This window comes from Galeopterus variegatus, unplaced genomic scaffold (assembly GCF_000696425.1).
Source record: "Galeopterus variegatus unplaced genomic scaffold, G_variegatus-3.0.2 Scaffold17, whole genome shotgun sequence".
NCBI classification, from domain to species: Eukaryota; Metazoa; Chordata; class Mammalia; order Dermoptera; family Cynocephalidae; genus Galeopterus; species Galeopterus variegatus.
In genome coordinates, this window is record NW_007726128.1 from 462,096 (window position 1) to 488,354 (window position 26,259).

The 26,259-nt window shown below is 38.0% G+C and overlaps 1 protein-coding gene across 1 annotated transcript in view; it reads right to left on the minus strand.

Moving 5' to 3' along the window:
• Nucleotides 1-21,077, minus strand: part of PKIB (protein kinase (cAMP-dependent, catalytic) inhibitor beta) — a 110,641-nt gene extending 89,564 nt beyond the window's left edge. The window contains exon 1 of the mRNA XM_008566894.1: nucleotides 20,968-21,077. The gene's annotated coding sequence lies outside the window, so the exon portion shown is untranslated. The remainder of the gene's footprint in view (nucleotides 1-20,967) is intronic.
• Between the last annotated feature and the right edge of the window lie 5,182 nt (nucleotides 21,078-26,259).

Here is a 26,259-nt window from a genome sequence, read left to right on the forward strand (position 1 = left end):
ATGTACAAGGCATACTTCGTATGCATTACATCTTTAAACCTTTTCTACAACTATTGAGATGTCCATTTTACAAATGACAAAACTGAAGCTCAGAAATATTCAGTAACTTGCCCACGGTCATGGACCCAGGAACCCCCTGGAAGAATTCAACCTTTGTTCTGTATTACTATTAAATTCTATGCCATTCAACTCACTGAGAAGAATTAAAGAACATATGATAATAGGACATGGGAAATTTTCCATAAGATGTTAAATGAAAGAACTGGATGCATTCTATATACAATATAATCAAAACTTCAGTTTTGTGTGTGTTAGGGCCGGCCCGGTGGCGCACTGGAGAGTGCGCCACTTGGGAGCACAGCGGCGCTCCCGCCGAGGGTTCGGATCCCATGTGGAGACCAGTTCCCACTCACTGGCTGAGCACGGTGCGGGCGTGACACTGAGGGTTGCGATCCCGTTACCGGTCAGTAAAAAAGACCAAAAGGAAAAAAAAAAGTGTGTGTTAATCCCATCCATAATAAAACATTAGTAAGTTATCTCTAAGTAAGATTATACATGATTGTAATTACCTTGTTAATTTTCAATATTTTCTATGTTTTGTGAATAAAATCATGTTGTTTTCTAATCAGATAGAAATTATTGATATTTTATAAAAAGGAGCTTAGTTTTTTTATCAATTAATGACTATTATCATAAAGCAACTTAGGATGTTGGACAACTCTCTGCAAGACTGAAGGAAATGAATAAAAACCATTTGGGATAATAAGCCATGTATTCTAATTCGTGACTCAAGTTCGACAGGTGAGAAAGATATCAAAAGAATATACAACAAACTTGATTGTTGTTGTGGAAGAAAGGGAAGAAAGAGTCAGCACAGCATCCTGAAAAGGAATAATTGGCAAAGAAAGTCGAAAGGGACAGGATGAGTTCAAATTAAGACATTCAGGTATCAGTGAGTGCGGTTCAACCAAGAAGCACTTTTCCAATAGGCAGACAGAAAACAGGATTAATAGTAAATAAAATCAATTGATCAAATCCAGGGAAGTAGATGAGGGAGTGACTTATAAAGGGGTATATCTGAATGCATGAATTTAAACAACACAATGAAAGTATAGAAAAAGAGCAGAGTGCTAGGAATAAAGCCCAAAGATGTTAAAATTTGGTGAAATGATTTTTTTAATTGAAACATAATCGATTATACATATTTATGGGGTACAGAGTTGACTATCAGTATTTGTGTACAGTATGTGATGTGGTGAGATGAATGTTAATCAGAGTTTAGATAAGGTTTCAATTTACCTTTGAATTGCAAAAGTGCAACCAGGTAAAGAAAAACAATCCTCAGTGCAGTATAATGTTTTTTGGGGGTTTTTTTGTCCCATATTAAGAAGGATCTGAAAGTTTGTTCATTCATTCATTCATCCATTCAAAAACCAATATTTACTGAGTGCTTTCCATGCATGAGACCTTGTGGAAGACGTGAAAAGAGGTGCTGGTTTGGACTCCTTGGGCTAGCAACAAACAACAAAAGAATAGCACAAACAGGCCACATTAGAAAAAAAAAAAAATCCTGCTCTATCTGCTTAGAATGCACATTTTTTTTGCTCTCCCCAGCAGGCTCTGGGCCATCCTTAAAGGCCCTACTCATAAACTGCCTCTTCTATGAAGCTTTGGGAATTGTTCCAGTATGGTATTAATCATAATCCCTGTCCCTAAATCACTTTGTTTGCAACTGTCTGTGCTTTGTATTATGGCTGTGTGTGTGACAGTCTTCCCCAGCAGTCTGTGCACATACTGAGTCATAAAGTTATATTCACTTATCTCCAGGACTTAGCATGATATACTGTAGATATTCAGTAAGTGATTATTGAATGGAAAATTCATACATCTTAACTTGTATTAGCAAAAGGTATGATATATCATAACTTTAAAATTAATGCTATTTGCAAATGTGTTTTACACTCTTTCTCCATGTAGTTTCAAAAGGATGAATTTATTCAGTTGTGAAAATATAAAAAACTCAAGTGTATTCGTTTATAAGTATTCACAACAAAATTAGTGTTACTTTATTCAAATTCCTTTATTTACTTATAAGTTTCCCTCTCAGTGACCCTTAATCTAATCCCTTTTCTATTTTTTCCTACACTACGGTTATAAATATATGCTTCATTTCTACAACTGTGCCAGTTTTTAAACTAACCTTGGCAATTGCTACATTTTCAAAAGCCTTCATAGCGCTCTTATTTACATAAAATTGTACATAACCTTCTTCATCCATTCATTCATGAGCAAATATTATTAGATTCCATGGAGTAAACACAGACCCTGTGATTGAAGGAGAGTTACAGCTAGACTAGTTGATAAAAAAAAAATACACAAATGGCCGTAATAAAAATGTTATCTGTACCATACCTCTAATTTACCTGAAAAGTTGTATTCAAGTACTAAAAGCCTCAGTAGCTGGAGTGAATTAAGAATGATAAAAATGAGTAAGAATCAGTTATATTCATGTTTCAAATATCAGTTAATACAAATAGTTAAATATCCAGCCTAGTTGTCTTCTTGATTCAAGTCAAAACTATAAACATTTGTAATAAGCAAAGTATTATCAGTTTCTCTAATTAAAAATATAACACCTACATTGTACAATTGCTTTTACTAACAATTTGGCAAAGTGGCCCCAGAGTCTTAAAAATGTTGACAAACTTTGACCGAGTAATTCCACTGTGAAACTCCTTTGACACTTTGGGTCTCCGGGATAAGCCTCTTTTTACTTTGTTGTTTTTACTTGGGAGGGAAAAGAGATAAAGGGATTTTAACATTTAATAAACACCTATTCTGTCATGACCCTTGGTAGACACTTTACATTTTACTCCATTTAATCATCTCTGTTCATCTACCTCACAGTGGACCTTTTTCAAAGTTTAGAGATAGTGACATACATCCTTAAAATCACACAGCTACTAAGTCCCAGAGCCAGGATTCAAGTTCAGCTCTGTCCAAAAGCCCGTAATTGATCCACTATGCACCATGATGCCTCACAGTATTCTTAGACTTTTGAGCCGGCCTTTATAAACAAATTTTCTCCTATATAATTTCTCTTTTAAAATTATTATAATTAAATGACTGTTCCTAGATGCTTGTTATTTTGCTTCATATTTCAAAGCTCTAAAAAAATATGATTTTGGGGGGGGGGGGAATTGACTCAAAAACAGTTCACAAACTTATTTATTACCTTTAATTTTTCTCTTAACTATTTCACACTCCTTCACATCTCATATATAAAAAAATATATCTTCACATCTCACTTTGAAGAGAAACAAGAGTGCTAAATGCATAGAATATGGATGGATAGAAATCACAGAATTTGGGGGCTCGCCAATTAACTCAGTTGGTTAGAGCACAGCATAATAACACCACCGTCAAGGATTTGGATCCCCAAACAAACCAGCTCCCAATCAATCAATCAACCAATCAATCAATAAGGTCAGGAGTGTGAGACCAAGGAAACAAAGCAGGCCCACGAGAGTGGGTGGGTGTAAGAGAGAAATCAAAGAATTTGGATGGATGTAAAAGTGCCAGATCAAAAAGGCCAACCTAGTTACTTAAATAATTCTGTAGACTTTACTCTCTTGCACTCTGTCTTGTCATTTTATCATTAAAACCTGAAAACAAGTTTGTTGTAAATTCCAATTGAGTAGTCCTCATGAAATAATATGATACTTATGGTATATTGTAATGACTGAAATCATGGATTTTGAAGACAGACCTTTTTTTTTTTTTTCCCCCCGATGGCTGGCTGGTACAGAGATCCAATCATTTTACCTTGGTGTTACAAGGCTCTAACCAACTGAGCTAACCAGCCAGGCTAAGACTTTCTGATTATTCAAGACTTTACTGGGTACATTTGTCCAAATTACTTAACCTTTCTGGGCCAGCCTAGGCTTCCCCATGTGTAAAATATCCATAATAATAGTACCTATCACATAGAGTTGCCAGGATGTTTAAATGGCATACTGAATTTAAGTGACATAGAATAATGCCTGGCACATACTGTATTTAATATGTTTTAAATTTATTAATACTCTTGTATAAGTAAGATAAATAGAACGCTCCCACCAATTATATATATGCTATAAACAGTAAAAAGATAATTATTAAAAGTTAAGTAGCATTAAATAAGGCATCTTAGAAAAAGTTTTAATGGTTCTATTAGTGTTGATATAACACCTCAGAATACTCTGAATGGCCTTAGACACATTAGTGTGTGTGGTATGCATGTGTATAAAACAAATTTCTGTGTGCAAGGCCTGAGAGAAATTTTTCATGTTTCAGGTATTTTTTTTTTTCCTTTTTGTCTTTTTTCGTGACCGGCAACGGATTGCAACCCTCAGTGTCGCGCCCGTACCGGACCGGGACCGGCCACGGGATCGCAACCCTCGGTGTTGCTCCCGCACCTCGCTCAACCAGTGAGCAGCTGGTCTGCACGTGGGATCCGAACCCTCGGCGGGAGCGCCGCGCTTCCTAAGCGGCGCACTGTAGCAGTGCGCCACCGAGCCAGCCCGTGTTTCAGGTATTTTTAAAAAAAAAATCATACAGGTTTCATAGAGTGCAGACCTCAATGCCAACAAAGAGGCTCCCCGTTTGTACCCAGAACAAAGCCCTGCCTCCTCAACCCTTTGGATCTGTAGGCAAACAGTTACAGCCCAAGGCCAGAAATACTGAATGAAAACTTAGGAGAGGGCGATAAGAATGGTTTATATCACTTCTTTCTAGCTGGCCAATGCTCATTACTTTTCAAATCTAACAGTTGCACATTCCTCTACTTCACAATTCAGCCTTTGATACAACTATGTGTTATTACAAGATATTGAGAGTGTTATGTCTCTTGGCCTTTAAAATATACTCCTAGATCTTTAGGAGAAAGATTTCTCAACATGGGCAACTTGAAATCCTAAAAGCAGAACTCAGCCCTCTTATGAGAGCTGATTAGTTTCAACATTTTAACAACTCTCCTAAAGAGTAATTTATGTACTGCATTAAAGATTAAAAATACAGTAACACATGGTCCTGGTGAATTGTTATTTTCTGACCTTCCTATACAGAAAACAAACAAACAAAAAAAACCTTCAAAGCATTATCTCAAATATTAGTGGTAAATTCTGGTGTTGATATTTGAATCAAATACTTTGCCATCTAAGCCCGGTTGACCAGAGCAGAATTTGTTTGCTGGCTTTCCTCAAATGTAAATATTTGCTTTGGCTAAATAATGTTGATAGGGAAAGTTACATATTCTATGCAGCATAAAGAAAAATTACTTCTCATTGACCCGGAAAAACCACCTTGCAACTATGCCTGAAGGAGAAAGAAACTGGAACAAAAATATTTGAAATGAGAACTCTAGCTGCCACAGCTACCTGCTCTGCCTCAAGTTCATGTTTAATTAAATTTACATCAATAATTTCAAAAATTACTTGCATGTTCCTAGGACATAAGTTATCTTCTTTGATTCTAAGGTCAAATACTTACTGCTAACAACCCTAGCGCCTTTGAGGGAGGCTTGGCCCTCTGTCAGGCTGGACTGCTTCTCCCATGGGGGCAGGCCCACCACCACCACTGCAAAACTCCATGGGGAATGATGCCACCACAGAGCCCCCTGGTTGCTCAGCAACAACCCCTTATGACTGCTCTCCAGGGACTGCTAGGCAACACTGTGAAGTCTGACCCAGCTGTTTCCAGAGCACTCCCAGCTCACTGCCTCTCAAGAGTGCCAGGTTAACAGGAGGCCAGGGGCCCTAAGTGACTAGTTACATAATCTATACACATATTTCTCAGAATTCTCTCCAACTGCAGCTAAATAAAAATCAGAGCAGAACTAGTTTCTACCCTGGAGGGTACCCTTGAATGTATCCTTGCTTTAAATTCTATCATTGATGCTTTAGAGAAGCTGACAGAAAAACTAAAGCATCAGAACCAAAATCTGTGGCAAAAAATGTCTAAGTGTTTTTAAAAACACACACATAAAGAAAGGCTATTCATTTTTAAAATATGACTTTCAAAGTTTTCATAATTTCAAAGAATTTTACTATTTAGATATTTTCTGTTAACAGATGAAAAATGAGGAAAACCTAATTTGAGTTAAATCACATTATTCTTATGGCAAACCTATTTTTAAAATATTTCAAAGTATAATTCTATTTCAGTACAGCAATCTCTAGCAAGGGCCTTCAATTCTTATCTACAGTAAACCCACACTTACATCTCCTGTCTCAACATATCTTTAGTTTCACACCCTAATTCAAACTCAACAAATCTAAATTAGACATACTTTTCCATCTATATCTGACCTACCTCTTAGAAGACAACCACCCAGTCAACCAATCTAAAAATTTACCGGCTAAAGCGTGAGTCCAGCCGTTCCCTATTTCCCCTAAAGTCCCTCACCTCTGTGTTGTAGAGGAAGAGCATGTGCTTCAAGGGACATGGGCTTGCAGCCAGTATACCACAGCGGAAAGATTTTTTTACTCCCCAAATTCCAAACTTTCAATCAAGTCCAAGCTATTTAGCATGATATACAAGGCCCTTCTGAATCTATTTCCTGTCCAACTTCTAGTCACATCTCCTGCTGCTGCCCCACAGTGTACACACTCCATTATGTTGAGTTAATTATAGTTTCCAAAACATATCACTCACTTTAAGTCTCTCCCCTTCCTATGACACATTCCCTTTTGCCTGGCAAACTATTGGTTATCTTTCAAGATCTAGAAATAACATCGCCACCTCTGATAAACTATTCCTGATTTTAGGATGGCTTAACTACCTCTGAGCATGATTATACTTGCTATAGTGGCTTTAGTCACATAGTTTGCAGTTATTTTCCTACTCAACATTAATCCTGTGCTCTTTGAGGGATCTTGTTCTGTTCAGCCTGGCCTCCTCAGTATCTGGCATATACTTTAGCATTAAGGAGGTGTTTATGTTATAATTCACTAGTGATTACAGGACAGTACACCTACACAAAATTGTAAAATACATTAACACTGGGCATCTTTCCATTTTTATCTCTTTAATCTCCCGAGAGGCTATTAACCTATAACATCAATAAAGTAATAAAGTAATTTACCAAAAACTAAAAAAAAAGTCAACCCACTGACTTCTAAGTTGGTCTTCTTCTCCCTCAACTATGATGATTCATTGTAGGGTAGATAAGAAGAAACCCCTGAAGTGATCTCACCCATCTAGTAATATGTCTAAAATAATCAGATTGCCTATGTCCCTTTTATTACGGTCATTATAACATGAAACTCAAGGGGGGCTATATGGTCAGGTAACCAAATCACCAAATGCTGGTCTGGATCTGGTCTCAGGGAGGATAATTTCTCATTCAAATCAGCAACTCTAAAAGCAATTTATGCAGGAATAACTTGGTGCAACTAAAGTAAGGTAAATAATATAAAACAAAATAATTAAAGCTAAATAAAAAGCAAGAAAAAGTTATCCTAATTTTGAAACCTCCTAAATAATAATTCACAAAACAACATTTACTCAACATCTGCCATCTCAAAATACTAATTGAAAAATTAAATAGGAACATCAGCAACCAATGTACAAAAAGCTCACGAATGCAGCAGCCAAGTTTAATATCACAAAGCTGTTCAACCCCTTACCTCACCTAGATATATACACATATATATGCCTCCATTTTCATGCTTTTTCTAGAACTTGTTAATTTCACACATATGCTTATGACACCCTACTCCCAATATTTTAATATTAACAATAATATGACTAAGTTAAACCAAGCAACACAAATTCTAATCAATAGAAATCCTACATGTGTTGAGAAACCAAAAGAGAATTCTTACAAGCTTGTGGGTTCCATATATTGCTAGCATGCTTCTTCAACTAGGTGTCTAGGGAATACTTGACTGTATGCTGAAAAGTACAACCACATAACAAATTTTCCATATCTTGGCAATTTTTCTTGATAGTTAATATATTAAAGTATTATTTACATATTAAAACAAAATATTGTAAAGTAGAATGCAAAATTTATATAAATTTGTAAGATGAGTATAAAATTTCAATGAAACATTGTATTTTCTATGGGGCATTTTGAGTTATACCTCTAGAGTCTGGGAATTCTTTGGTGGAAGAGTAAGAAGCCCCTTTTTTTGAAAATCCCTCCTCAATTATGTTAAAGAGGAGCTGCCACTCACCACCACTATATTTAAACCCAGAAAGTGCTACTTACTTAGACATACCATTACTTTTTTATTGCAGCTTAACCTTTATAAATCTTTTTCATTGGGTAAAAAATCTTTCTCTAATATTAGTTCTAAATCTTTCTGCAGGTACCTTAAAGAATCAATCTAAAGTCCTCTATATGTAAGATAGTTCTTTAAACAAAAGGGATGGTCACAAGTGATGGAGGTGCACTGTATGCCAGGAAACGTGCTGGGCACCTGACAGTCATTAATCATGACAGTAAAACTGCACATTAATAGCATCATCTCTATGCTACAAAGAGAGAAACTAAGACTGCAGAAGGACAAATGACTTCCCCAGAATAACACAGCTAGTAAGGAGTAGAGCTGAGATTTAAATCCAGATCTAACTCCAAAGCGTGTGCTTTTGTTCCCTCTTTTTTTTTTTTTTTTTTACAGCAACACGGACAGGCTTTAAAATATTCTTTATGTCTTGTTCAAATCTTCAAGTCAGAATAATAAAGGTACTGTTTTCAATGTACTGATTTTATGTTGAAGAAATGAAATCATACTATTCATATTGGTGTAATCATGTTTACAAAAATCTGAAATCTCAAGAAATTAAGACTTCTCCATGGTCACATGACTAATAAAAAGCTGAGTTGGCTGCACAACAAAGCTTTTTAATTTCTAGTTTAGTGTTTTTTTTCCCCCAGTATTATCTCCCAAATGATGTGTCAATATGTTTTCTCAAATATTAGCTGCAAAAATAATTATGTAGGGAGGAAGAATTCTCTCCTTTCTTATTTATTCTCTTCAAAATACCATGCAAACAGAGGAAATTTAAAATAAAATCCATTAATGATGAGTAAAGAGGATTATATTGGACAAAATATATTTATACAAAGCTTACTTATTTTGCAACTTCAACTACAAAGAATCAGGGTATGAAAAATACTGCTGTTCAGTCGATATAAATTTCATAAAACCCTATAAACTAATAATGCTCAGACAGTCTTACAGGTTGAATCAGAGCCTGTTTATGCCTCTTTTTTCTTTTTAACTCATTTGTCACCAGTTTGGAGGATGGTAGTAAATATTTTACTTACCCAACATCCATTCCCCTTTGAGGAGCTGTTACCCTTCTCCTCTCACTCTGTATGATTCAGTTGTTTCCAAGAATGAAGTTAAGATCCAGACCTGACAAATCAGAAGCTCCAAACACAACTAGTCACAGTGATTGGTTCAGAAGTGGCGTGTGACTCAAACCTGCCCCAGTAGGTTTATTACATTTTCTCAACCATAGCAATTGCTTCAAGTATGTGCTTATGATGTAAGTCAGTCCATCCTAGGGCTGGTGACAAAGCTATTGAGTAGAGACACTTTTTTTTTCTTTGAATTTATACCTGGGAAGTTAGTCCTGGAAATACTGATAGCTATTTTGTCATTAAGCAGAGCGTGAGAATGAAGCTAAGTTGAAGGAAAGTAGAACCAAGAGGTAGAAGGAAACCAGGTCCTTATAAAATAATTCGAGCTCCGGATCAAGCTGTGACTGAAGGTAGCATGTTTCAGTTACATAAATCTGACAAATTCCTCCTGTCTCCTTACACCAATTTGACGTGCATTTTCTATCATGGATAACTGTAATATTCCTAACTAGTGTACTTAGTTATCTGAGTTTCTCAACACACAATAAGTTAAAAGGATCATAAAGAAAGAGAGGGAGCAGTAAGAGCTACCTCATACTTTAGACAAAATAATAACTTACAGCTTGAAAGTGAAGTGAAGACAGGTGACTTGTAAAATGAAAATAAAAAATTCCAAAATTTTAAAAGTGTGCAATCTCTAAGTCAATACATAACGCTTCATAGCATCCTGGCAAACCCCTCAGTCTCTGGAAAACCAGGAGTTAGACACGCTACTCGGAAGTACAGGGATTCTTGCAGTGATTTGCTAAATAAGAAGAGGAGTCATTAGGTCATGGAGGACTCAAGGCAGGCGGTGATGAAGCTCTGAGGTTGCTGTGGTTGTAGGTGAGAGAGAGGTAAGGGACTAGCCGGAAGCACACAGAATTCTAAATTTCCCCATTGACTGTGCTGATGGAAGCATGGAATCCACTGAGAAACAGCTTACTCCACGCACGAAGAACATGGAGAGTGAGCATGGATGAGTCAAAGCATTAGTCATCCCAATGAAGTCTAAGGACAAGCATAGGTGTAAATCCTTGGATTAGTGTAAAAAAAGAATATAGGATGCTATGTCAGAGGATTTCAAAAATTGAAATTACAAGAAAGGAAAAATTTCATGTGATAACAAGTCCAGGGTGTGGCTACAGAAATGGTTGGTTGAGAAGTAGTAAAAGAAAATGTCCCTGGAGTTGTGGAGGTCAAGGAACTGAGAGGTCATGGTGTTGGGTGTACATATGAAGTCACCCAGATTTAGGACAGGGGTAGGGTTGGAGAAGATGATTATATACAAATTGCTGGAGCATTCTGTGAAGGATGGCTTTGTTCAGGTGATGGGTAGATGATAGGAAGAGCAATTGTAGAGGATAGTACAGCCCGATGGCCCAAAGGAGCAGTGGTGAGTATAAGAGGGTGAAAAAATAATGGTCTAGAGGTGGCATTCCCCCCTACCCTGAGATTCATCATCTATGGAATAAAAGATAGTTTCCAATATTTCTACTGGCTCAAAGGGAAGTGGGATCCCAGAAATGAGTAAAGTTTCAGGGCTAGGGGAAGAGGTGGAAGTTATTAACTTAGGGGACTTTATTGTGATTGAACAAGTGTTCCAGAGGGCCTGACGAAATGATTTTAAAGGAAGAATAAAAAGGAGAGGTTGGGTCAGGAGAAAGGCAGCAAAAAGCATAATCAAATTTTAAAACATAAAGGTAAAAACAAGCAAATGAATGATAAAAACAGAGAATTGAAGTACTAGAAAATTAGCTGTGTTCCAGGGCTAACAAAATTATATGTTCCAAAACTGGTAATGTGGGAATTTAGAAAAGCTGGCAGCTCTGATATGGGACATGGAAATTCCTCTTTTTTTAGGGCTCATGTGGTGAGTGACAGATGTGTATGGAAGTAGCTTAGGGAGGCAGTCACAGAGCCTGCAGTCATGTGCAAGAATCGCAGCATGAAAGCATGTGGGTGGCAAGTCTGTGTCACTTTACAATGGTCTGGACAGCTACAAGAATGGTGAACTGCAAGGTAAGTGCAGGGGTGAGGGGGCACAGAATGCTATTTCTAATCAATGGGAGAGGAATCAGTTACATAACAAATAGATTTGAGACAAGACTAGACATTAAAATAATAATAATAACAATAATAATAATGATAAAGTGAGACCCCTACTTCACTCCTTACTAAAATAACATCCAAAAGATTATAAATTTAAATAGAAACAAAAGATGTCAAAAGTACTACAAGCAAATGTAGGTGACTTTCTTCACAAGTGGGAAAGATCTTCTCAAAATCAGAAACTAGCAAAGTCAGAAACTGTGAGAATGAACTGATAGCTTTGATATCCATAAAAATTAAGTATTTTACAAAGCAATGCACTCTAAATAGTTAATGGCAAAAAAAAAAAAAGATTTAAAAATTACCACATAGACATACACAGACATACAAAGAGTTAACATCTTTATGAATAAAAAACTCTTACGAGCAAAAAAAAATTAAACATAGGCAAAGAATATAAAAAAGCGTTAATAAAAATAAATTCAAAGTATCCAATAAACAAATAAGCTAACTAAAAATATTCAGCCTCACTACCCATCAAAGAAATACAAATATGATCTATATTTTCCCACTAATTTCTAAACTTTAGTTTTTGAAACTGTATGGGTATGTTACTAAAAATGTCATTTTGAGTATACATTGCACAGGCTTTGTAAAAAGAAATTTTGCAAAATACATTTTAAAAACCTTTAAAAAATGAATATCCTATGTCACAGCAATTTTATGTTTAGAAATTCATTTAAAGGAATTAATCAGATAAGTGTATACAATGTATGAAAGTTTGAAAGAAAAAAATCTCTGGACTATATTTTCACATATGTGATTCTTGGTGAAGAATTTACAACAGCAAGAACAAATTGTCCTTGGAAAAACTGAATTCTACCTTTAAACACTACTAGTTAAAGCAATGTATTTTAATGGTTTAGGTATGTTTTTGCTTTATTTTATTTTCCCATTTCTGTGTTAAACCAATGATTACCACAGCTTGCAGTGAAATTAGAATGTAGCCTTTCAGCAAACTGGAAAATGCTCTGTTTCATACCCTTAAGATCTGAAATTTTATCTAAGATCCAAAAACTATTTCATAGGACACTTTACATAATAAAGAAAAATGTCCCTGTTTTGAAATTTGCTGTTCCTACTCATTTTTATTCTAGTGATAGTAATTTTAAGAGGAAAAAAAGTAGAACATAAACTGTACACCATTACATTAATGTAAAAATATATCCTTACAAATGTACAAAGACTGAAAGATACTGAATATTAAAACAATTATATTAAATATTAAAATTGAAATAAAATATTTTAATGTACTTAATAATGTTATAGTTTTATAATAAAATATAATAAAATAATATTAGAAATAAGTTCAAAAATAAATCTTTAACAATCCTTATGTAAAATAATTTGAGATAGCATTAGATATGACCTAAACTAGTTTTCATTAAGACTTAATCCATATTTTGGAGGGGTCACATTTAGATAAAACCCACAAAAAAGAAATGAATCAGGGCCGGCCCGGTGGCGCACTGGAGAGTGCACTGCTTGGGAATGTGGCGGCGCTCCCGCTGAGGGTTCGGATCCCATGTGGAGACCGGTTCCCACTCACTGGTTGAGCACGGTGCAGGCACAACACCGAGGGTTGCGATCCCGTTGCCGGTCAGTAAAAAAAGACAAAAAATGAAAAAAAAAAAAAAAGAAAAGAAAAGAAATGAATCAATTGACAATTAAGACCAATAATAATTATTGACATAATATAAAAACTTTTCAACAACTTGGCAAAAATTAAAACAATTTTTAAAAGAGTTGGTAAAAATAACAATCTATGAGTAAAAAATACTTTGTTTCCTCCACTTTTTCAGTTAGAACTGAAAGATTTATTTGTCCTTTCAAAGCATTCAAATCTAGAACCCAAAACATGGACTTCTCAGAGTAGGAACAAACCATGCTGGGTTTACTTAAAGCTTGATATTCTTTGGCAAAAGTCCACAAACATCTCAGGGAGCTGGCCCAGATCTACTCTGTCAGGAAAGTATTCCTCACTTCCCCTGAAAACTTTCTCCCACCCCTCCCTGAAGCAAATGAATAAAAACTGCTCCCCACTGCTGCAGGTTGGTCTCATTTCCATATTGTCAAATCCATATGGTACAAATAAGTGGAAAACCTTCAGTGGTGCAGGACTTTGACCATATCATGATACCATAGATGCACTGTCCAAGTTATCTCATTGCCTATTTTTTTGCAGATAATATTAGGACAAGAGCTAAGTGTGCACTGTGCTCAGCAGTGACTGTTAAGAATGTCCAAAAAGGAGGAACAGAGGTGATGGTAGTTTTGTGGCATAAATTGTGGTGATGATTTCATGGATGTTATGTTTATCATCAAACTTGTCAAATTGTTCGCATTAAATATGTACGGCTTTTTGTATGTCAAACATACCTCAATAAAATAGTTTTAAAATAAAAAAAACTATGTAAAAGAAATTAAGGCAAGACCTTTTTATATTTGAAATGGAGTTTAAAAGTGTAAAGTCTTTACTTTTTATTTTGGTGACATTTAATTATTTTATTTTATTAAATTTTAATGTAAAGCAAGAGGAGGTTAACATTTCATACCATTAGGTGTGTTTAGGTTTTTGTGTATTTTCGTATTCAAGTACAAAGAAATATCTTCACTCAAATACTTTCTTTTACTGAGATAACAAACTGATTTACTAGCAATTGGAATGGAACATTTTGTGGTCAGTGATTGATCTGCTAACTATGGGATTATACTGGAACTGACTGAATAAAGGCATTCTTTCAATTTTTGTTTTTTTTAAAAAAAGAATGTCCAATATGAGTGAATGATCCGGGCATTTTATTCAATTAGAGTTAGAATGGTAGAAAGGATGTGGATGTAGGCACCGGTTAAACCTGGCTTCTAATCTCAGTTCTGCCACTCTCTGTGAAATGACTCTGGATAGAAACTCCTTTGCTTACTCATTTAGAAAACAGAGCCATAACACCAACTCCACAAGTTGGAGAATAAATGAAATACATGAAAATACCTAGTGTGAAGTCTGGCATGTTGTTCAGTAAATAATAGTTTACTTTTTCTTAACATATACAGTAATTTCTATGGAAAGAAAAAATAATTACTCTCACCTAAAAAAATTTCAAGCTTTTTTTACAGACTGAAAAACATACTCCACTTTTGCCCATAATCCAATCCCCTCCTTTGGAAAGCAGCTCCATGAACTACCTTTTGTGTACCTTCAGCCTCTCCCACGCTAATTACCTTTTTATGGTATCTAAAGAGAGAATGAAGGATCTCCTTTAAACATTACATAAAAATTAATTTGACTCAACATCCTGACTCTTCCACACATCCTACTCTCTCCTCTGTCTTTCACCTATAATCCTGGGATCAGTACCCACCACTGGGTGATCCTGTTTCTTTACTTCCACCTCCCAGTCACAAAGCCACTACTTTTACTTTCTTCTTGTCAGATCACAAGTCCTTGCAGCCCTTCTTCTACTATGCTTTATAATGACTACGACCTACTGACTATGCCATACATTTTGAAGCTCTATACACCCTTGCTGCTATGACAATGCCCTTTCCAGTGTCTCCTCTTAGCTTCTCCAGGAAACTCATTTTCCAGGCTTCCATTTTTTATTTCCCTTCTCATTCTAAGTGCTTCCTATAGAAGGTCTCATCATTACATTTACCTCCTACATGTCAATGTCAACTAAGTCTCCATCTCCTGAGCTTGTTATACAACATTCTCTTGAATATCTTCACTTCTGATTCATCTTTTACTCATTATTTTTCTTGATACCTAGGGATGCTATAACAAATTACCATAAAATGAGTGGCTTAAAACAACAGGAATTTTTTCTCATACAGTCCAGGAAGTCAGCAATCCAATCAAGGTGTTGACAGGGTTAGTTTTTTTGTGTGGACTCAGAGGGGGAAATCTGTTCCATGCCTTTCTCTTAGCTTTTGGTGATTGCCAGTAAATCTTGGCATACCTTGTCTTGCAGTTGCAAAAGTCCAATCTCTGCCTCAATTGTCACATGTTTGTCTTCCCTCTATGTGTCTCTGTCTTTCTGTCTTTTCTCTTCTTTTAAGGAAACCAGTCATATTCCACTAAGAGCCCACCTTACACCAGTATGACCTCATCCTAACTAATTACACCTATTTCCAAATAAGGTCACATTCTGAGGTTCTGGGAAGAACACGAATTTTGGGGAGACACTATCCAGCCCAGTACACCATCAAATCTTCCCTCATTCTTATATCCCATGCTTGTAAATAGTGCCAGCTGGAAACCTCAGGCCTAGAATCTGAGAAGCACTCTTCATTCCCACTTCTTCCTAATTCATATCCTAACAGTCATCAGGCAGAATCATTTCAGATTCTAATAGTTCTAGGATCAGAATACTCTTCTTTGGGCCGGCCCGGTGGCGCACTCGATAGTGCACCGCTTGGGAAGCACGGCGGCGCTTCCGCCCGAGGGTTCAGATCCCACATACAGACCGGTTCCCGCTCACTGGCTGAGCGAGGCGCGGGAGCAACACCGAGGGTTGCGATCCCGTTGTCGGTCCCCGGTCCGGTCCGGGGGCAACACTGAGGGTTGCGATCCGTTGCCGGACACGGAAAAAGACAAAAGACAAAAAAAAAAAAAAAAAAATAAATAAATTAAAAAAAAAAAAAAACAGAAAAAAAAGAGATCAACAGAACAACCAGGAAAAAAGTAACAAAATGGTAGTAACAAGTCCCTTATGTCAATAATAACTCTAAATGCAAATGGACTAAATGCTCCAATTAAAAAACAAAGAGAGACTCAATGAATTATAAAATAAGAACCAACAATATGCTGCCTTCAAGAAACTCAGTTCACCTATAAAGACACACTGATCTTCTTCAACCCTAATTCTGCTGCCCTTACTCACTCTTTAGCATCTCTTGCTTGAGCTACTACAACAGTCCATACAACACTCCTCAAATCCAACCTCCTCAGCGCTGCAACAGTGTATGTACAGATATGTACATATAGCTTCACGGCATGTTACTAAGACATAGATAAAGCTGTATTTTATTTTTTTGTTTTTTCTAACTTTTCACTGCTGTGAAAGTTCTGCTTCCTTATTGCAAGGTACAGAATTTTAACAGACATCCTTCTTCAGGGATGGAGGAACCAAGAGGCAGAGTGGTTTCTGTGGAAGCCCTGGCCTTTGTAACTTCTTCTTTTGGCTTGATAGATTCCTTACAAACCTACAGAGTGTGACCAAATGCATCATACCTATAATTGGCTTTTTATTAGATTTTGAGGCCTTTTTGGGAAAGGGAGACAAGAAGGGCTTATTTCATCATTTTCAGTTTTAATATTACACCTGGCTCTGGAGTTTCCATGATGGGAATATTTATTCTCATTTTTTAAAAATCTATTTTTTTAATTAGTTATGAAGATTCATGAGACACAAAGCTGACTGTCCCCCCTTGTGCCCAAGATGTGAAGGCCAGATCCATACTGGCAGCATGCCCATTACTACAAATTGCCATTGTACCCCGTGTTCCCCACCAGAATTATCCCCAATCTACCTCCTTCCCCCCCCCCCCCCCAGTTTGTTCCCTAGGTATGTTCTCTCCGTTGCAAGTCCAACAAATATAATAAACTAATGTCATTGCATGAGTTTGTATAAGTCATCCTTGTTTACACACACACACACACACACACACACACACACACACACACACACTCTGATTTTAAGAATGATATTTTCTTCTTCTGAACATATTAGCCCAACCCATAAAAATTAGTAGACAAGTAAATTATTTTGTGATCATTAAAATATAAGCATGCTTGAGAAAACTACTTAATTCTTTCCTGTATTCCTGAAGCTACCAAACTGGACCTCAGTTTCCCCCTTACTTCACTCAAAAAATGAAAACCTACAGTTAACTGTGCTTATTCCCACAGCCCCATGGGGATGGGAATTCTCTCTCATCAGCATAGCAGACCATAGGGTTTAGAAGGAAACCCAAACGATAGAGTTTAGTGGGGGAAAGGAGAGTCTAGGAGGTACAGAAAGGCACCTAGATCCATTTATATTGTCTGTTGATATTTTTGTTGTTGCTCCCTCAAATTAGTAATCTGTCTTGGCTTCAGACTATATGTGGTCTTAAAGCGTCTCCATTCCCTCGGCCCTCTTTCCAGTCTGAGATACTGCTCAGGAATATATGCACATCTGCATTGTTTCATTCTTATCTAGACATCTCTGAACTCTCTTCTCCAGCCAAGCACCCAACTCTTGGACACTCACATTTTTAAGACTAGATGTGACTGGAAGACACAAATCCACTCTGCTCTGTAAAATTTGTGGTGTGCATCAGACCTGGCAGCTATTTGCCATTGAGAACCAAAACAAAAGAATATCTCACATGCGTGAAAAGTAGAATGTCTCTTTGATTTCTCAGAATCAGTTGTACTTCTAATAAAAAGTAAAAATAATGACCATTTTTGGTTTTATAGGGATATATTTCAAGTGTTTAGAGTTATTTTTATGTAATGTCACTATTGATAATGACATATGAAAATGTCTAAGACCAACAGGATTTAGAAGAGCACATACTAATGGGAGTTTTAAAACAGGAATGCTGGAGCCCTGGATTTATCCCTAATATGTGATTTCTGTATATGTAAATCACTTAACCTTGGGCCTTAGATCTTACCAAAAAAGATACGTTTAGCTATTATTTAAAAGAATTATATATATGGCCTCGTGGCTAAGAAAGCTATTTTATAATACAACTTATACTTTGTTTTTGATATTCAGATAGGAATGTTTCGTTTTGTTTTCTAATTCAATTAAAATTTTGCATTCAAGGAATGGAAAACCACTGAATTTACTGTCAAACCATTCAGGGTTGAGTCTCATCAAGATTGCAAAATACAATTTTCAAACTGCTTTCTTTCTCATTTTCAATGGACATTGATGGAAATTTAGTCTTAATTAAGCCTGATTCACTCTCATTTAGCATTAAAAAAACATTAAGCAAGACATACATTATTTCCGAGAAATATTGCAACATTTTTTCAAAATTATTCACTGTACTTGAGTTCTAAATTTGGAAGGAAGCAAAGTGCTTCTTCTCTCAACCTTCTCTCTACACACCAATAAAATCATGTATGATGCAGTAAGAAACATTTATTTCTCCAGAGTTTACTACATTTTGTAAACTCATATGGGACTTCTGAAAAAAAAAATCATTGTATAATTTTCTTTAAAAGTTAGACACAAATTCATCATACAACCCAGCAATTCCACTGTTCAGTATCTACCCAAAAGAAATGAAAACATATGTACTCACAAAGACTTGCATGTGAATGTTGTTAGCAGCATGATTTATAATAGCCCCAAATTGAAAACAGCCGAAATGTCCATCAACTAGTGAATGCACAAAATGTGATACATTCATACAATGGAAAACTATTCAGCAATAAAAAGGAATGAAATACGGATATACGCTATAACGTGGATGAACCTCAAAAACATTGTGCTAAGTGAAAGAAGCCATAGACAAAAGACCATGTAGTATATCATTCCACTTACATGAAATATTCAGAAAAGGCAAGTCTCTAGATACTGAAAGTAGATTGATGGTTTCCTGGAGCTGGAGGTGGGAACAGAGACTAACTATAAATGGGCATGAGGAATCTTAGGAGGTGATGAAATGTTCTCAAACAAGATGATGGTAATGGTTCAATAACTGGTAAAATTTCTAAATATCATTGAAAGGGATACATTTCCAAAAATAATTCACTCTTGAAAAGGGTAAATTTTATGATATGTAAATTATATCTCAATAAAGCTGTAAAAAAAATTACATACTGCAAACTTCACAGGAATTTAAGTAATTGTAAGAACTGTGAAAAAATTAAATTGATCCATCATTGATTTAAACATATGTTTAAAACTGACTAAAGAAAAAGAAAAAATTCTTAAACAAAAATAAAATTTCACACAAAAAATACTTTGCATAAGGTAATCCACTAACCTTTGATATTTTTTTGAAGAAAGTTGTGGTAAAGATAACATTAAAAAGTAATTTACTAAAACCTTTTTACAGAAAATTTCTTTTCAGAAGTATACGTTGCTTCAAAATCGAATCATCTGAACTTCCAAAACACCTTTTTAGAAAATGAACTCTCTTGAGATGGTGTCAGTAGAGGGGGCATTGACTAGTACCCAACACACTAACAGGAAACAAAGAATGTTTTTAAAATGCGAGTCTAACTAACCTTGATCCAGAACCTACCGCGTCACGGTGCCTCATGTGAGCTATAAGGTCATCAGTTCTCATTTTAATTATCCAAATTCTGAGCTTTCTGAATATTAAATCCCAGGAGGATTTTTGTTTTTTATGCGTGACAATGTCAGTAGAAAGGAAGGCATCTTGTGAAGAGATAAAGAGGACAGATGGATTTTCAATCTATATGTATACAAAAAGAAATGCCATAGTCGGAGTAATTCTAACCCAATACTCCGGTATACAGCACATCGATAAATGTTTGTTTGTTTGTTTTCTAGCTGAACGTTTAAGTGGTCGTTGGCCTCGCATCTTCACCTTCTAGTCCTTCCCAGACTCCAGCTACCACCAGCAGCACCTGCGGGGTGTGTGTTTGTTTGAGTGTTTCCCACGTGCCTCGATCCAGCCAAGAGCTTTTCTAAAGGACCCGAGTGCGGCTGGCTGCACTCCCGGGGGAGCTCTAGGAAGATATCAGTAAAAAGATGTCATTGACCACTGGAAGGGTCTTGGCAATCTGGGCAGGGTCTTCTCCCCTGGGAAGGAACCTTCAAGAGCTTCAAGGGATTGTAGCAGCAGCAGCAGCCGGGACCCAGGCCCTCAGCCCCTACGACCACCTTGCACTCGGGTCCCTTCCCCACAGCCCGCCCAGGTCCTGGGAACAGGAAAACCCAATAGCTACAGGGAACCCTTGGAGTCATCTAGTCTACCCACCCCCATAATTTTCCAGGAATGAAGAGAGTCGGGTGAAGTGTTGTGACTTGGCTAAAGCCACACAGCTCGACGCTGGCAGAGAGGGTTAGAGCTCGGGTCTCCGCTGACCCCGCGGTTCCTTGGAAAGCGCCGCCCAAGGAAAACGATATGGCATCGCTGGCGCGAGAGGCGAAGGGCTCAGCAACTTATGACAAGAGGTCACCAATGACACCTTCAGTGCAGAGTGGGCAAAAAGCAGGGGACCAGACCTCCCGGGTTACACCTGTTGACCCGAACGCCCCTTTTCACTCTAAAAGTGCCCTGATTTGAGCGTTCCAAACACGATGTGGTGGCCCCAGCAAACGCGGCATCTGCGTTGAATTCCCCCGATGCCTGCGCAGACAGGGCGGAAAACGGGAAAGTTGCACTTGCCCCATTTTCACCCGCTCGGTCTCCCCCAGATCCCCGAGTCCTTTCCTTCCATCCTCACATCAGACACATCCACTCCCGCTCCCGGTCCACCTGGTACTTACCAGCCGCGCGCAGAGCTGCCTGCCGTGCCTGGGCCAGGTCCCCTCGCGCTCCGGGTCGCCCAGCCTCTCTCTGCGGCCGGGAGCTGCGACGCGGGCTCTAGCTCGCTGCTGCCTGGACCGACCAAGGGTTGGGGCGGAGCCAAGTGGAGGCAACGACTGGGGGGCGGAGGGAGGCCGCCGGGTCCCGCCCCGCCCCGGCGCAGAGCGCAGCTCCTCTGGCGGTGTCCGGCTCTCGGTGCAAACCGGCCACCGCGGAGCTCCCCGGGGCAAGCGCGACGGTGGCTTTTCTCCGTTGGCGCCCTAGGAAGAGCTTTTTTTCTTACGTGCGCATCGACAGACAACTAATTATCTGTGATCGTCACAGAACCCGTGTCTTCCCTAGCTGGCACTCCCAGTCCCCCTAGGTGACTGTTGAGGTTCTATTAAGAATTTGCTTCATATGACTGCGGGAATGTCGTTCCTGTCTGTCCCCGCTCCCAAACGCTGCATCACGTTTTCCGTCCGGCTGGTCTGTGGCTACCCCCGAAGGCTTGCGCTCTACGTGTCATAAGATTGCCCTTTGATCTAATAGTGGCTGTTTGGAGAAAGTAGGAATGTCCATAGTTTTCTTATCTGCATCTGGAATCTGGGTCTTCCTGTTTATTAACAGATTATTTTAGCAGATTGGAAGGCAAAATGCAATGCAGACAACTTTTTGTGCAAAGAAAAGCAGAAAACAATGTATATCATGTTTCACTTTCAGCTTCTCAGTAAGGAAAATAAAGTTCTTACTATTAAGATCTCATTGTGCCCTTTATTTTATTTATTTATTTTTTTTCAGAGAAACAAAAAAGGAATATTGGTGCCACCCGTCAGATAGAAAAAAAAAAAATTGCATGAAGTTGTTGGGGGGTTTTTCTGATAAAACAAAAGGAGTGTGTTTTTTATTAAAACATACAAATTATTTCTAAGTTTATTCTCATTTTTAATAAAATATAATCAAAGCAAGGTTATCCTCATTTACAAAATTAATTTGGTCTAATTATTTTTTTTATTGGTTGTGAATATTCATGAGATACAAAGCTGATTGTCACCCATAGTGCCCAAGATGCGAAGGCCAGATTCATACTGGCAGCATGCACCTTACCACAAATTGTGTTTGTACCCGTGTCCCCCACCCAGTTATCCCCAACCTTCCTCCCCCTCCCCTTTTCGGCCCCACTCCACTTTGTATCCTAAGGTCTGTTCTCTCCCTCTGCAAGTCGAACTCACCACTGTGGACTTTCCTTCTTTCTTTCTCTCTTAGCTCCCATTTATGAGTGAGTATGTGCAGTATTTATCCCTCTGTGCTTTGCCTCTTTCACTCAACATAATTTCCTTTAAAAGCCATATTAAATGGATGGTGATGCTGCTGATAAAATTAATGAGCTGTTTTCTACTTCCAGAGAAGGTGGTTTCTCAATGAAGTCCTAAAATCTCTGGTCTCCTGGAAGTTGTAATTAGTGTTCAAATTCTTAGCACTAATCTGCTCGTTTATATTGTGCTCTGGCTTCCTACCCAAGGCCTATGATACCCACCACTTCCCTACAGCTACTTCCCAATTCCCATTTTAGGCAAAAGCTATGTGAAATATGAAAATATAATCAAGTAAATATTTCACTTAAAGTGTCTGAAAAGGGTCCTACAATCAGGGTCTTTAAATTGTTTAATATCCATACCCCCACAATGTAGTAATAATCTCTATCTTCAGATAATAAACTGAGGCTTAGCAAGATTAGATCATTTGAATAGGTTAAATAGCTGGGAAGAATCCAAGCCAGTTTTGAACTGAGATCTTTCTGCCTTCAACATTGATTGGCATTCTTTTAATTACACCCTGATAAAATTTGTGATAGGTACGTTTTGTTTTTAAAGAACACAGTTACTTGCGTGGTCATACAAATATTACTTAAAGAAATTAAGAGTTATGTATATCTTTATATAACTTCAAAACTTACTATCTTGCATATTTCTAAGGCCTATTATTATATTACATAAAATATATATATATTATTATCTAAGGCAAATTATTCTAAGGCCTATTTATTTTAGGGATCCTATGATAGAGAGTGATACTAAAATACTTGAAGTTATGAGTTCTACCACCATGACTGGATTTTTATGATTCTGCAACTGTATTTCTTATACTCACAAAATTTGTTTTGTAAAACCTGCATTTTTGGATAAGTTTGATAAAAAAATTTTAAAAATTAGACCACTTGTATGTTTTAAAGCCACATATTTGAAATTATCAGAACCACTGGAATGTATGTCCCACGATGGCTAATATCCTCAATACCCAGAACAGTGCCTGCACAAAATAAGTGCTCAATAAGTTTTAAAATGAATAAATATTAACCTCATTTTCTTCACTTAAGACAAAATAATGACGTAGGAAAACATTATTTACAGAAAGTGTTTGTGTATTTAGAGTAGATTGAAGATTTTTGGTAGCCTCTCATTGCTACTAGGAAAGTAAGGAGGTGATGCAGTCAGGTAGACAGCCCAGAGGTTTGCAGTATCTACTGCTGGAAATGGTAGACAAAACTTGACTATAAGTCCAAAAAGAATGTTTTTGAGTCCAAGAATTGGTGGGATCAGAAGTTCCACACAATCGTATAAATTTGTGTCAAACATATGACTCTAAATGCAGAAAGTTTAATCCTTTTGGAGGGGTTGTGCCCAGTGATGTGATGGAAGGGCAAAGCTTAGAAAATAGATGAAGTCAAAAGGGGAGAGAAAAAAAGGAGAAATCATAGAACTATAAATCTCAATCAAATGAGACAGATGGGAAGATCAGAAGTCCTGGTCAGGAGGTAGGGCAGTTTTCTTTAGAGTTTTAGTGGTACAGGGATGCCTCAGTTTATGAAGGAGCCGTGGGTGGGATTGGCTGACACAGAATGAAGATCAAGAAATCGAAGGCTAAGGTATTGAAGAAACTATCCACATGGGCATTGAAGCCACCAACAGTGAAGAGCAGAGAAGTTTCACTGGGAAGAGGAGTGAGTCAGATACCAAAGGCTTCCATGAATGTGGTGAAATGATCCAGAACTGAGTGGGATGACTGCACAGTTGGTACAGAAGGTACACATCCAGAAAGGAAGAGCCTAAGTGGATCAAGGGCTAGTATAAGAGGTGGTTAACCTTTCAGAAGCCATACTGGGGGGCTGCGAGGAGGCCTGTGCTGCTTCCTGTGGTCCTAGGTGTGAGACAATGAGCAGTCTACACTGAATGGACATTCAGAGGAAATTACTCTCAAGAAAAAATCTGATTTTCACTTAATGCCAGAAAATGGAGAAAGCATTGTGTTTATGAAGGTAGTGGGATTTTTCAGTATTGAACGAGGATACTGCAAGGGCAGAGGGGTTAGACGTAGGAGGCAGGGCCGGCTTCATGGAAAGGCTCTTCTTTTAAGAAGGCCCCTGTTTTACTTAATACTCTGCTTTGAGATACTTAATAACTTTTTTAACAAGGGGACTTGCATTTTCGTCTTGCACTGGGACCTGCAATTTATGTAGCCAATACTGCTTGGAAGGGTGGAGAAATAGGAGCCTGGGAGAAGCAAGAAGTGGCACGAATCCTCACGGGATTAAAGTTCAGGAGAGACTAAAGGCAGGAGTTGTATTTTGAGGAAAGCCCGAGAACTGCAGAGAGAAGGGGTATGTCTGCAAGATTTCGAGTGAGATTTAGTTCTCACTCTATTCAGGGCCAGGCTGGCTGCGATCTGGGCAAGAGAGGTAGACAGTTGTCACCAACAGCCTACTCCAAGTTTTCACATACTAGTGTATTTGTTTCCTAGGACTCCATAACAAATTACCATAGACTTGGTGAATGAAACCAGCAGAACTTATTCTCTCACAGGTCTGGAAGCTAGAAGTCTGAAATCAAGGTGTTAGCAGGGCAACTCTCCCTCTGAAGGCTCTAGGGGCGAATCCTTTTTTGCCTCTTCTAGCTTTTGGTGACTACAGGCAATCTTCATGTTCCTTGGCTCGTAGCTGCATAACTTCAATCTCTGCCTTCATCTTCACATTTTCCCTGTGTTTCCCCTCTACTGTCAGTGTTTCCCTCTTCTTATAAAGACACTAGTCATCAGATTTAGGGTTCACCCAGTTAATCCAGTGTGACCTCATCTGAAGGTCCTTACCTTAATTACATCTTCAGAGATGTTTTTTTCCAAGTAAGGTCACATTCACAGGTATCAGAGGTTAGGACATGGACATATTTTTATAGAGACCACCATTCAGTCTTTTATAGCCAGGTCTGCTGAGGCCACAAGAATAGCCAAGCTGAATGACACTGGCATCATAATTTTTCAGGTATACCTGGCAAACCAAAATATCTATAACAATATAAAGCTTATCAATGTTGCTAAAGATTTCCAACCGTGAAATTTAATACATATGAAATTCAGAAGATTAAAACTGCCCAGGGAGACTTTATACCCCTGGGAGGAGATGTCTGTCCTTGGGGACAAAAGACACTAAGGAGAGGAGTCATGAACCTTTGGACAGTGCCAAGTCTGGTTACAGAGAACTGAGGAAGTGGGATTCTGCACTCCTCTTCGCCCACCCTCCATTCTAGTGGACAGATGTGGTTCCCTGCTGCTAAAGGAGAGTCTATAGGATGACCACATTTCATCCCTAGCTCAAAATAGGAGATTTAGAGAGGCTAGAGTAGTGACCTTGTGCATCTGTGACAGAGGCTGAGCTAGTTTCCCAGGCTATGCCTTGTAGAGGGCAATTTTTAAAATCCTTGAGGAGAGGGGAGAAGAAAATATTGAAATCAATGATAACTTGCGTCCCATTCTCCTCTTCCAGCTGACAGGCACACTGAGGAATATTTGAGTAGGTGCTAGAGCCAAATGAAACTCTCCTTAAAAAGCATAACATTCTTTGGTTCTTTCTCCCTTCTGCTAAAGGCAGAACAGGAACTATAAATTCCATCAAAGGTTCCATCATTATTCGCTGAGTGATGACAGTGAGAGGATTCCACATTGTGGCAGGGGCAGCAGCATAACCAGGCTGAGGTTTGAAGCAGAACAGATGAGCACTCATCTCTGCGAGGCCACTATGGAGGTTTTCCTGAGACCAGGCTTGGGTACCTAGTGGCTTAAGGCAGAAGGGGTAGAGCCTGAGCTGCCACCTGGTGACCTTGCTCCTGCTGCGCAGCAGTAAGGATGCCACGAACCCACATCCACCAAGGGAGAAGTTGGGCAATGAAAGGGTTGAGGCACAACTGGCTTTTAGAAGATCAGAGGCTATAGAGTGAAAGGCA